The sequence below is a fragment of the Pinus tabuliformis genome, chromosome 4_2 (genome assembly GCF_031772625.1).
Source record: "Pinus tabuliformis cultivar Carrire ecotype Pingquan chromosome 4_2, CPIR1, whole genome shotgun sequence".
NCBI classification, from domain to species: domain Eukaryota; kingdom Viridiplantae; phylum Streptophyta; class Pinopsida; order Pinales; family Pinaceae; genus Pinus; species Pinus tabuliformis.
Genome location: NC_142304.1, coordinates 502,054,502 through 502,061,072, shown reverse-complemented (window position 1 = coordinate 502,061,072; position 6,571 = coordinate 502,054,502).

Genomic DNA, 6,571 nt, shown 5'->3' with positions numbered 1-6,571 from the left:
AATAATATAAATTCATAATAATATTAGTATTATTATTATTAGGCTTTAGTATTTTTAATATTTATCTTAGGGTTTGTATACATAGGGTTAATTATTATCAGTATTTAGGATTATTAATAACCATATAAATATTATCAAACATATTTAACATTATTAATAACTATATAATTTTTTTTTCTAAGTAATGCTAATCTATTAATAAAAAATGTAAAAATACAGCGAGGCGCGGGTCTCAGCGGTGGTGAACAAAGTTATATCAATATGGAACCAGGAACCAAGAAGCATGACCGCCCACCGAGGGGAAACCAGTCCGAAAGTAGCCATAATTAATGCCCACACATGCGTCCCAGATCATAAACAAAAACATATAAAGCCCACACAGGGGTCCTGAGTGTAATTCAACCAAAATGAAACAAGTGGATTGAAAAATCATTGGAAAAAAAACTATTTGGAACTTGGATAACACCTTTGTCAAGCAGGGCCCACTAAGCTTCTAGTGGAGGCTCTTCCACAATTCGATAGCCATAGTCCGCCCAGTCCACCAGCTCTTCCTCGATATGACAGTTGTAGTCATTCCTCTTCACCACCTCTACGGACGTGCCGCCATCTCTGCCAACGACCTCCTGCGTGCTGCTCGAGCATCCAACACCTGCATGCTGGTTGCCAGCCAAATCCTTGCCATGTAGGGTGCTATGATGTCCAACTTTGTGCTTGAGCAAGGCTATCTTCGCCTTTTTGCCAGCTCACGTGTTTTCGCCAACTCCCGTATCTCACGTCTCCCTGGCCTTCCCTCTAGTGGAGGCCTTCTCTTCCTCTGGTTCAGTTCACAGAGTCCAAGTAGCTTGCTCCTCCTGCTGTCTCAATTCTTCGCTGAAAGCCATAGTGATGGTAGCGATAATGGTGGGTCGATTCAGCGAGCTCTGAAAATGGAACTGGCAGTGTGGTAAGAGGGGTGAGGAGGGTTAAGAGGGCCAAATGTTTGGAAGGCCACATTCGCTCTTCTGGCCCAAGAATTTTGTGTCCATCCTCTGCCACTGCAGGTATGCCGATGTAAATGTGTTAGAAAACTTGCACAGATGAATCTAGCTAGTAAAGGTTGAACACATAGCTTTGCAAAGCAAAAACACAAAAAGAACATCGAAAGAACAAAAGAATGATTCATTAGAAAATAGGTTACAATGCTCATGATATATCATTATTGGGTGAAGATCCCAAGGTAATGCACCATAGTGGTGATCAATGAGAAGACTCAACACCTACAACAAGTTCCGGAGAGAACTAGCCAGTTGCAAAGTGAAAGAAGGAGCAAATCAGGGAGTAAATCATGCAGAGGAACTAACCAGTTGCGGAGTTAAAGAAGGAGCAAATCAGGGAGTAAATCATACAGAAGAACTAATGAGTTGTGGAATTAAAGAAGGAGTAAATCAAGGAGTAAATCATGCAGAAGGAATCTTGCATGTAGTCCCATGGTCTAACTAAGAGTCCGCATGTTGTGTAGTAGTTCCAACACCCCCCCAAACACCACTACGGGGAAATATAGAAAATGGGCCCTGGCAACTAAGGCCAAAGGTCACCCAAAATATAATGCAACTTATACTAAAATTGAGGAAAGAGGGAAAACCTCATGGGAAAAAAAACCCCCCCTCAAAACACAATGTAATCAAAAGAAAAGAGAAAGAAAAGATAGTTGCTAAGCAACTGTGTCCTTCACACCAAGACGATCGCACAGAGAGCGAAACTTCTGCTTAGTGAATGTCTTGGTGAAGATGGATGTAGTCTATTCTACTAAAGGACAAAAGTGCAAATCAATGACCCGATCATGTACTAAGTCTCTGATGTAGTGCATACGGATCTCTATGTGCTTCCTCCGCTGCTGCTGTACTGGATCCCTGCAAAATTTGAGAGTGCTCAGGTTGTCACACCAGATGACAATTGGCTGGTGGAATTGGACGCCCAACTCAGTGAGGAAGTGTTGTAGCCACAGAGCCTGAATGGTGATGTTGACTACTTTGTACAACCTACTTCTTTCTCGACCAACAGATAGGCTAGATCCTAGAATGAGTGAATATTTGGAGGTGGACTTGCGATCGATGTTGTCTCCTGTCCAATCAGAATCTGTGAAGCCAAGGAGATTCAATGCAGTGCCTGTGCATAGTGAATCCCGAAGGTGATGATACCCTGCACATATCAGAGGATGCACTTGGCAACATTCCAGTGTAGCTCATGCGGCTCTTGCATGTATCTGGAAACTGCCCCTACTGCATATGAGAGATCTGGACTGGAGTGGGTGAGGTACAATAAGCTCCCCACTAGCCGTCGGTAGAGAGTGCTATCAACTAATGGCGTGTCATCTACATCCTCAAGGCGGATCCCAGACAGAAAAGGAGTCGGTGCTGGCTTGCAGTTAGTCATGCGAAATCTCTCAAGGAGATCTCATGCATACTTAGCCTGAGAGAGTTTGATGCATGTGGCATCCTGGCTGATCTCAATACCAAGAAAGAAGTGTAACGGACCCATATCCGTCATCAAGAACCTATCATGCAAGGCCCTCTTAACTGTAGCAATGGCTGAAGCCGAGCTGCCGGTGATTAGGAGATCATCCACATACAAAACTAAGATAAGAAGAGAATCATGTGTCCTAAGCATGTAAACATTCGGATCAGAATTACATATTTCAAAGCTTTGTGATAAGAGAAAAGAATCCATCTTCGCATACCAAGCCCTTGGGGCCTGCTTAATGCTATAAAGAGATTTCTTCAGTGTGCAGACCAAAGATGAATCCTAAATGAAACCATGTGGCTGTTCCATGTAGATCTCCTCATATAGGTCTCCGTGAAGAAAGGAATTCTTCACATCCATCTGATGTACTTCCCACCCCTGGGCAGCTGCAATGGCAAGTGTAAGGCGTATGGAATCCATCTTTGCTACTGGAGCAAAGGTCTCGTCATAATCAATGCCATGCACTTGTTGGAAGCCTTTGGCTACTAGCCTTGCTTTCCATCTGGTGATTTTCCCATTTGCAGCACTCTTGGTCCTGTAGACCCATTTGCATTGGACAAGTTTCCTTCCTGAAGGAAGGGGGACCAAATCCCAGGTTTGGTTCTCAAGGAGGGAGTTATACTCCTCCTCCATGGTAGACTCCCAAGATGGATGCCCAGCAGCCTCAGCATAAGACTATGGATCAGAAGAATGAACCAAATGACAATGTCAGGATGGTGATGGTGTAGTGGTAGTGAGGGCAAGAGGAGGCTCAATAAACTCTGAGCTAGTCCTCTGCAGATCAGAATTATCCCCCACAAGACCATTTCTAGCAGTTGGGTGGTCTTGTGCATATATCTCACGTAAGCTCCTTGTTCTATGATTTATGACAAGGGAATATGAATTAATGATGGAAGCCCGATCTAGGCTTGGATGTGGATCATCATATGCATGCACTAGATTTGTATCTGAAGACTCTGTCTCTGCATCTGTATGCTCTACCTCGGCATCTGCATGCTCTGTATCTGCATCTGAGTGTACTGAGTCATAATCTCTGACATGAGGTAGATAAAAGGGGTCTGCATGCGGCAATTGAGGTGCATGCGAGAGACTTTCCTCAAATTTGACACTTCGCTCAATGATGAGCTTTTTCGTAGAGGAAATTAGGAGTCGGTATCCCTTCACACCATCAGGGTATCCAACAAAGATGCACTTCATGCTCTGTGGATCAAGAGCTTTTCTCTTTTCAGAGGGGATCCTGGCCCATGCTTGGGAGCTGAAAACATGGAAGTGGGTGACCTCCGGTTTAGTGCTGCTCCAAGCCTCAAAGGGGGTCTAATCCTTGACAGAGCTATGAGGAGATCTGTTTTGGATGTAGTTAGCACAATTAAGTGCTTCAGCCCATAGCTTATGAGGCAGTGACTTAGCATGCAACATGCAGGAAGCCATCTCTTTGAGAGATCGATTCTTTCTCTCAACGACTCCGTTCTGCTACGGAGTGTATGGAATTGTGTACTACAACTGTATACTAGACTGAAGGCAAAGGTTTCGAAGTGTTGTGTTAACATATTCCCCCCTATTGTCTGTATGGAGGGCTTTGACCTTTCTCTCTGACTGTGTCTCAACTAGTGCTTTGAAATCTTTAAAGTGCGCAAAAACTTCAGATTTGGCCCTAAGAAGATATACCCAAGTATACCGTGAGAAATCATCAATAAATGTAAGCACATACCTTGCTTTGTTGATGGAAGGATGAGGAAAAGGCCCCATGAGATCACTATGGATCAGATCTAGAGGAGAGGATGCTCTGTGAGTCTTGCTGGTGTCAAACTTTTCTCTAGGATGTTTGCCAAGTACACACCCTTCACAAAATCCTTTGGAGAAACTGATATTTGGCAAGCCTTCCACCATATCATTCTTTCTTAGCTGCTGCATATACCTGTAATTTAAGTGACCAAACGTCTCATGCCAAAGCCTACTACTATCATCAACATGTGTAAGCAATAAGGAGGATTCAGCTTCAATAAATTCAGAAAATGTATACAGTCTGGCTCCATTGTTTACCTCATCGGTTGCAATTTTGGAGCTGCTATGTAGGTCATATATGTTCACTGCATCTGGAGTGAATTCCACTATCTTTCCGATGCTAGAATGAGTGATCTGATAAATTGAAAGCAGGTTTACCGAAAGTTTTGGAACATGAAGCACATCTTCAAAGCTTCCGTGTAAAAGTTCTACACTGCCTTTTCCGTTGACCTCAATAGGTGAGTCATCTCCCATGAGGATGGGAGGTCCTTTGCATGCATCTAAAGAGGAATAGAATTTCTTTGTAGCAACCATACGATGTGATGCACCAGAATCTATAATCCATGCATCAGGAGAAGAATTAATTGCAACTAAAGCATGAAAATTGTTACCTTTCCCGTGTGGCGGATCCTCAGTTTTCTTCTTGGCACCCTGAGGGATGTGGTCCCAAAGGTTGTGCTTCTGAAGGATTTCTACCATTTGGTCAATTTGTTTCTTCATGCAAAAGGATTCTGGATGGAATCCTCTTTGACAATAGCTGCATCTGTTTCCTTTCTTCCCTTTCTCATTTCTCGAGTTGGAGGAGTCATTGAAGGGCTTGGTGTACCTGTTATGCTCTTAACCTGCAAAATGATACCAAATACAGAATATGCGAAGAAAAGATACCCAGAACACAGAATAGCAATGATTTATTATTCAGAGAGTAATGTTCACTTGCCTCTTCGAGGGGGCAACCTCCAATAGAGCAAAGCTCGATTACAAAATAAGACACGATGCTCCTCATAGGGAGTCTCTATCCTTTATATATGACTCATACATGCAATACCATGGGCCAATACCGTGGGTTTTATTAATACCATCTATCTAATACTACGGCCCATTTGCAACTCACTGTGGTCCCGTCATTAATTGCGGATTAACCACTTACAATTATTAATATGGGCTTTATTGACTCTTGACTATGACGTGATCCCATTACATAAATAAGGGGGTTAGGGTGGGACCATAACATGCTCTCCCCCTTAAGACTAGCCTTGTCCTCAAGGCTGAAGCTACGGAAACTGCTGAAGAATAGTGGCTGGTTCCCAAGTTGCATCTTTCGGAGAGGTGTCTTTCCATTTGACGAGGACTTCCTTAATCATGCAGCCATGCAGTTGCTTGTCTCATGTGTCTAGGACCTGTTCGGGTTGAAGCCAGATGGACCCTTCTTCGTCTAATTCAAGTAGACTGGTCTGAATTCTGCAATTTTTCCCAGTCACTTTCTTGAGGCATGAGACATGGAAAACTGGATGGATTTTTGCAGTAGGTGGCAAGGCCAACTTGTAAGCCACTTCTCCAATGCGCTGAAGTACTTGATATGGTCCGTAGAATTTGGGAGACAGTTTCTAACACCCCTTGTCTTTGAGTGATGTTTGCTTATATGGTTGTAGCCGTAAAAAGACCTGATCCCCTTCTTGAAATTGGTGCTCTGAGCAATGCTGATCTACCTATTGCTTCATGTGGTTCTGAGCTTGATGAAGATTCTCTCAAAGATGGGTGAGCATGGTTGCGCGATGTTGTAGGAGTTGATCCACTGCTTGGACTTTTGAGCACCCCTTGAGATATGAAGTAGGTGAAGGCGGGAGTTGACCATATACTGCTTCATAGGGAGTCATTGTGGTGGTGGCATGATAGTTGGTGTTATACCACAATTCAGCCAGAGGTAACCACTGTACCCAAAGGTGTTTCTTTTATGAAGTGAAACACCTAAGGTAGGTTTCGAGACATTTGTTAACGACTTCGGTTTGACCATCTGTTTGCGGATGATAGGAAGTACTGAGTTTTAGTTGAGTGCCTTGTATCCTGAAGAGTTCCTGCCAAAAATTACTGGTGAAGATCGGGTCACGGTCGGACACAATAGAAGTGGGCATGCCATGCAATTTGAAGATCTGATCCATGAAAGATTGAGCGACCAAAGTTGGTGTAAACGGGTGTGGTAGGGTGCAGAAATGAGCATACTTCGACAGTCGGTCCACAACCGCCATGATGACTGACTTTTTCCCTGACTTTGGAAGACCTGTAATGAAATCCA